The following is an 8150-nucleotide window of genomic DNA, read 5'->3' as shown; positions in this document are numbered from 1 at the left end:
GGCCTTGCAATCGAAACTGTTCTGGGCATAATCTTACCCAAATTTTATCCCTTGGTAGGAACTCTCGAAGTTTGGGTTTCCTTTTCCTCCATCTGTTGGTGTGGTTTGATTCATTCCCTACATAAGCATGAGCTACATCGAAAGACTGTATCTCTCTTCTCGTGAAGTTACGAGCAAGAATTCCATCCCTAACACCAAGTCAAAGTCGTACATTTTAATGATCACGAAATCGGCAGGGCCACTCTAATCCTCAATTTTACAAATGTTCACTTTACAATTCCTGTAATAGGAAAGTCTGGAGTTTACTGCTTTCATTTTTCCGGTGCCTCCTTCCCAATAGAGATTCAACCGTCTCGCTTCTGTTTCATACATAAAGTTATGGATGGCTTCAGACTCAACCATGGTATTCTTGGCCGATCAATGGTTGATCCAAGCATCTACATACATCAATTTGCCTTTCTGGGGTTTCTTTGTTAGAGAGCAGCTAAGAATCTTAGAGCTTTAACTCGTGGGGTTTAATCTTCCTCTTCTTACATATTCTCGTCCTCTATATAAACAACTTTGCCTTTCGATTATAAGGCTAATGAGGTTTGAAATACATTAAAGGCTACTCGTTTCGAGCATTCACTTGCCTTGTGTTGCCCCTTGCATATACAATAGGATAAGAGGTGGTAAAAATTCTGTTGATTTGGCCCCTGCCACGTATTTTCAATCTTCTGTTGAAGTGGTTTATCATCCCTACTAGTTTCCTGTTAGTTTAAGGAAACTCACAATGGAAGAAAATAGAATCATAAAGTATTCTAAGCCATCAATTTTGGCTTTGAATTAAGCATGTTCATGAGATATTAATAGGGTTTCATACATACCTTTGAAGATCTTCTTCAAACTTTAAATTCAACTGCAATCTCCTCTTCTTTTGGTCGTGGATCACCACTAGAGATTTCCTACTATCCTCTAGGATTCTTAGGTTGAGTTGTGGGACTCAAAACAAGTTGGAATAGAGAGAATCAAGGAGAAAAGTACTGGTTTTTTTTCAGCTGGTTTAAGAACTTCTCTTTAGTTCAAACCTTAGGTAATCCACTAGTTTGCATGCCCTTTTCAGTTGAAAAAATTGTGTGTTTTATGTAGGTACATTATGCAATCAGATTGCCTCAATAATACACAACTCCTATTTCAAATTTGAGGTGGAATTGGTTAACGGAAGATGACTAAGAAGCTTGCTTTTGAAGGTGGAAAAATCTCACTTTTTGGGTTTTTCCAATTTTTCAAATTACCTTTTTAATTTTGAAAACAATTTTCAGTTTGTAATTCTTTTAATAAAACTGAAATTTTATTAATTTTACAAATTAATTGAACAATTATTTTTCTAATAAAATTAATAAATAATTAAACAATTTAATTAATTCCAATTAATTTAATATAAAAAAAATTAAATTAATGTAATGCCAATTCCACCATCATAAATCTCTATTTATGAAATTAATATTTAAATCATATTTAAATATTTAATTCATTCTCCAATTTCGTTTAATTCCAAAATTAAACGTGTAATTATATCACATATAATTACTAATTCCCTTAATTCGAATTTGAACGTTTCAAATCAACTTATCATACTTTTCTAAGGCTTATTTCGTTTGTGAGCTAGTAGAAAGACCTAATGGACCTACAGATCATGGACTCCAATGATCCGAGATTAATTGGCTAAACTCTTTAAATTGAATTAACCCTCATTCTTTAACTATCAGGTCATTCCATTAAAGGCCAGTAGTTGCATTTCCCTCACTGTAGATATATTGTGTCCACTCGATATAATAATGATTAGTAAGTTAATTCTTCACCGGTTGTTCGTAATAACGGTTAGGTCAAATGATTGTTTTACTCTTGAGATCACCTCTTTAAGTCCCACTGATCCTCTAATGAACAAGTGTTGTGATCCGATTATCAAACCGAGTCCCTCTTGGGCCAATGAGAGGATGAGGCTCATTGTTCAAGACCTAGAGTCAACACTTAAGGAAACAACCTCTCTACTGTTGCTACAAGCGGGTAGGAGTGAATTCCTTCTTGCACCCTATGTCCCTAACTATTTACCCGGTCTTGCCCTTAAAATGGGAGGTTTATTGAACTTGCGCTGTTGAGCCAACCTTCACCTATGCAAATCTAATGAAATTCCGAATAAACAGGAGTTCATAGTTAGTTCAGGATTACGGTTAAGTTACCTAGGTCATCGTTATAAAATAGTTAGTCTTAAACAGTAAACAACGTTATAAAGTAAGAGTAACTTATTTCTTGATCTAATCTTATGCAAACTCATTGCACAGGATACCTCCACTCCTTATGACACTACATGAACGAATCAGGATCACTTCATTTGTAGCACTTTACAACTCTTTGTAACAACTACACAGTGGACCACATTCAATAGTGTTACTAGAATAAGGTATCCAACATTATTCGTATACTATAGATCATTTTGACTATTTACTCGAACTCGATCCATTCTTATGTCTCCACATAAAGTTCAAGTACTCATGTAATAGTCATGGATCTTTTAATTTATTGGATTTATCTTTACAAATGTAATTCAATTTTATCGAATAAATGTTGATAACACCTTATTAATAATAAAAAAATTGTTTAACTTTACAAACTACGAGTTTTAGGACATACAACCCAACAAACTCCCACTTGGACTAAAACTCCAGCGGATAAATGTATATTCAAATATATACACAATGTTGAGTTCAATGAGAGAATAAATACAATAAACTAAGGCATCAAATACCCATTATTTCTCCCACTTGCCCTATACTAAGTATCTCGTAGTCCTAGTCCCATTAGGTTACCCTTGAAAACTTTAACCGAGAGGACTTTCATAAATGGATCAGCCAAGTTGTCTTGTGAGGCTATCTGCGTGACAATCACGTCTCCTTTGTGTATAATCTTCCTGATAAAATGGTACTTTCGTTCGATGTGCTTTCCATGTTTATTGTTTCTAGGTTCCTTTGAAATTACAACCGCTCCACTGTTATCACAATATGGGTGATTGGCAGGTGCATATTTGGAACTACTTCCAAATAAGTCAGGAACTTTCTAAGCCATACTACTTATTTTGCTGCTTCACTTGTACCTACATACTCAGCTTTCATTGTGGAGTCAGCAATACAACTTTGCTTGATATTTCTTCATACTAATGCTCCTTCATTTAGAGTGAAAACTAACTCCAAAGTTGATTTTCTTGAATCAATATCGGTCTGGAAGCCAGAATCAGTGCATCCTATAAGGATCAGATCCTTAACTCCATGCACGAGCATATAGTTCCTCGTTCTCCGAAGATACTTGAGGATGTTCTTAACAACAGTCCAACGATCATATCCTAGATTGGACTGAAATCTACTGACAATTTCAACTGCATAGCATATGTCAGGACGAGTACACAACATTGCATACATTAAGCTCCCTACTACTGATGTATATAGAATTTGTTTCATAACCTCAACATTTTGAGGTGTCTCAAAACATTGTTTCTTAGACAGATGAATTCCATATCTGAAAGGTGACATTCCTTTTTTGAAATTTTACATTTTAAATTTAGACAACATCTTATCTATATAAGATATCTAAGATAATGCTAAAGTTTTGTTCTTGCGGTTCCGAATTATTTGGATCCCAAGAACATATGCTTTCCCAAATCTTTCATTTGGAATTGCGTAGTAAGCCATTTTTTGATGTCAGCCAGAAATTATACCCCATTTCCTATGAGTAGAATGTCATCAACACACAAAGCTAGAAAAGCGACAATTTTATTAACGATTTTCTTGTAAACACAAGGTTCGTCAACATTTTTTTCAAAGCCATAAGATTTGATTGCAATGTCAAATCTCATGTCCCAGGATCGAGATGCTTGTTTCAACCCATAAATGGATCTATTAAGCTTGCAAACCTTTTGTCCTTGACCCTGTTCTATAAACCCTTCTGGTTGAGACATATAGATACTCTCTTCAAGATAACTATTTAGGAAGACTTTCTTGAAATCCATTTACCAGATTTCATAATCATAAAATGCAGCTATAGACAAGAGTATTCTAATAGACTTTATCATGGAAACCGGAGAGAAGGTTTCTTCATAGTCTACCCCCTCTCTTTGGGTAAACCTTTTTTCCATAAGCCTAGTCTTGTAGGTCTGTACTTTACCAACTTGGTCTCGTTTTCTCTAGTAGATCTACTTGCAACCGATGGGTTTTACCCCTTCTAGTTGATCTACAAGATCCCAGATTGTATTGAAGTACATTGACTCTATTTCAAGGTCCATGGCTTTAATCCACTAGTCCTTATGCATATCTTTCGTTGCTTGTTTGAAAGTCAATGGATCCTCTAAGCCATCATCTAGTATGATGACTTGAGTTTTAGTTAAACCCATGTACCGGTCAGGCTGTTGCATAACCCTCCCATTATGTCGAGGCATTCTCAACTCTTGAGAAGGATGTGAAGTGCCAGTTTCATCAATAACTCTTGTTGAAGGACCTGTTCGATCAACAACTCTTATTGATTTATCTGTAGTTTCTCTGGTTATCTCACTTAATACTAGCTTACTGCGAGGTTGATGATCTTTAATGTCGTCTTCTTCCAAGAATGTTGCATTTTTCGACACAAATACTTTATCTTTTTGAGGATCATAAAAGAATTCACCTTTTGTCTCTTTGGGATAGCTTACAAATAGACATACCTTTCAACGACATTCCAGCTTCTTTGGATTTTGCACCAACACATGAGTTGGGTATCCCCAAATTCTAAAGTGACGTAAACTACCTTTGCGTCATTTTCATAACTCGTAAGGTGTTTTTGAAACACTTTTTTAGGGAACTATGTTCAATATATACACCACAGTCCTTACTGTGTGACCCCAAAAAGAACTTGGGAACTGAGCATAACTCATCATGGAACGAACCATGTCTAACAAGGTTCTATTTCTCCCTTCTGCAAAACTATTTTGTTGAGGTGTACCAAGTGCTATGAATTGTGACTGAATTTCATGTTCTATCAAATAGTCTTTGAATTTTAAGTTCATGTACTTACCACCTCAATTTGATTGAAGTGTTTTAATCTTTTTACCTAATTGGTTCTCAATCTCTGCCTTATGTTCCTTGAACTTTTCAAGTGTATCGAACTTATGATGCATTAGGTAAATGTAACCATACCTTGAATAATCAGAGATGAAGCTGATGAAATATTCATATCCTCCTCTAGCTTTAACATTCATTGGACCACAAAAGTCTGAATGCACTAACTCTAAGGGTTCTTTGGCTCTAAGACCTTTTCCAGAAAAATATCTTTTAGTCATTTTACCCTCAAGATAAGATTCACATGACGGTAATAAACTGTCTTCTAACTGATTTAGATGACCGTTCTTAACCAATCTCTCAATCTTGTTAAGATTTATGTGACAAAGTCTCAAGTGCCAAAGATAGGCATTTGGAGAAATTTTTTGTTTCTTATTTTAAGTCTTAACTGTTTAAACATCTCTATGTTCAAAATGACTTTTACCTTAGTCGGTTTTAACATGTACAACTTATTTTTTTAATTTTGAAAAACAAATTTTGATATCTTTCGAAGTAATGAATACTTCATTATTTTTAAAAGAAACTTTGTAATTTTGTTCCAGTAAACATGAGACAGATATTAAATTCCTTTTCATAGAAGGAATGTAATAAATATTTTCAAGTAAAATATATCTATATCCTATAAATAACTTAATATCTCCCACTGCTTTAGTTGAAACAACTCCCTAGTCTCTACTTTAAAGGTTGCTTCGCCTTCTGTTAATTGTCTCCAGGAATTTGTTTCTTTAGAGAAGATACAAATATGATTAGGGGCACTTGAATCTATTATCCAGGTCTTCATATCGTTTTCCACTAAGCATGTTTTGATGACAAGTAAATCATATTTACTATGTCATTCGATTTTCGTATTCTCATCTATATAGTTCAAAACTTTAGATGAAATGGGAGATAGAGGACATTCCTCTATTAAAACTTGTTTTGGGTCATCTTTTGCTAGTCCTGCATGTTGAATTGATATTACCGTTAACTAATGCAGAAGTGAGTATTCTAGAAAAATTCGACATGCTGGAATTTTAAACAAATTCTTATTAGTGAATTGCAACTAAATCCAAATCAAGTTTTAACAAAAAGTAATAATGTACCCATAATCATTATTTATTTGCAACGATACTATAGTGAGTCAGAATAAGTGCTATCGAGGGACAGTCAAATACTCTTTCACTAAAACAAGACATTCTTGACTAAATACTATCTCCATAATAACTCATATTTTGATAGTCATTTAGCTACCGTTTTCGGTTAAGAACTTACTAACACTTAGTAATTCTGTAAGTGTAACCCTCCATTTTCAAATCTCAAAGATTAGCGGTCCCAACGATTCTATGGAATTGGAGAGTCAAAGTTGGAAAATGACCTAAGAAATCCTATCCATTTTTGAAGTTTGAGTTGCTCTGAATCCTATGTTATAACCTTCCGAGGGGATAACCGTGGTTAGTGACTAGTTAGTGATGACTTAAAGACGATAAGCAGGCACAATATAGGAATCTTAGGGTCCAAACTAACGAAAGATACTGCAAGACACGTTGACACACATCCTTCACCCACCTACTATGAACTACTTCCCCTATTCACCTTGATATTAGCCCATGCAAACACTTTCCGAATGGAGGTCACTTCCAAGGTGACACGAAGCGTTGCACGGATCTCACGGTGTGAACTCTTAAGAACGTGAGAGCTAAGAACAACATATCCTATATGTTATTAATCTCCCACTGAAGTGTTCTAACATTTGTTTGGGTATATGTTTACTCACTAATTAAACAACCTAAGTCTAGGTATTTATCCAAGTAAAACATTTATATTTGGATTTAACCTACCAGGTCTAAGGGATAAACCAGTTTTAAAAACCTTACACTGCTTACGTGTGCTCATAAAACCGATTAGCAATGCTCAATTATTCAGCTGTAATCCCCAGGTAAGGGGTGTTCTGTAGAGCATCAACATAAATACCCCCAACCTTAGACATGATTATATATCGATTGAGTTTGTAACCCAAGTTTTATAAGATAACGGCCTATTTTAACTAAACAAGTGGTTAACCTACATGAGCATGCAACTTATATTTGTTATGGATTTTAAATGTCTAACCCAAATTTATAACAACTTATAAAACTTTAGACATGCATTGCATTCATAACAAACATCAGATATCTTATGATTTAATATAACACTTATATTAAAAACTATTGAAATCTTAAACATGCATACTATATATTATAACATCTTATAACATATTTCAATACATGTAACATGCTTCCTATGGTAGGATTTTAAATTTACACGGCATACTATATACATATACAAGATTCATTTAATTATAACATACATCACATGTATAAATAATTAAATACAAATTGATATGGTTTAGTTTTGGCATTCCCAAGCAAACAAAGGCCTAAATTATTACATAAATTAGCAAAAAATAGCTCCAAACACTTTTGGACCACTCGAACCGCCCCTAATCGGACCCAAATCTCTTGAACCGGACCTTCAATGCTCAAAATTGGGCTGAATCGGGCTTAATCAGGTCGAACCGAACCTTCTTGACCTGAACCGGCTAGACCGGTTCACTTGGATCGTCGGTTTAGGCTGGAATGAACAACATCGCAATTGTAACGCCACAGGATGTTCTTCATGATTTTAGGCTGAAACATGAACAATGTCGTGACGCTCTAAGCATAGTGTCATAACGCTGCGAGGCAGTGGCTGAAACTTCAGTTTTCTGCTGCTGACCTTCACTGCTTCTTTCTTCAATTACATTCTAATTTCAACTCTAATGACTCTAATAAAATTATAGAATCTTAAACACACATTAAAGCCCATCAATCAAGAGCCAATTACAAGAATTACAACAAAATTGAAGAGAATTTAATGCCAAAACTCAGAAAAACCATATCAATTCACCATTTTCATATAACTTATAAAAAATACCCATCAAGCCAAAATTAACTCGAATTGAATGCTTAAATGATGCTATAATACCAATTGTTAGTTTAAGAAAATACACAACGTAAGATGATGAAAAGTAAA

This window comes from Benincasa hispida, chromosome 11 (genome assembly GCF_009727055.1).
Source record: "Benincasa hispida cultivar B227 chromosome 11, ASM972705v1, whole genome shotgun sequence".
Taxonomy (NCBI): Eukaryota; Viridiplantae; Streptophyta; class Magnoliopsida; order Cucurbitales; family Cucurbitaceae; genus Benincasa; species Benincasa hispida.
The sequence above is the reverse complement of the archived record's forward strand: the minus strand, read 5'-3'. Positions refer to the sequence as shown.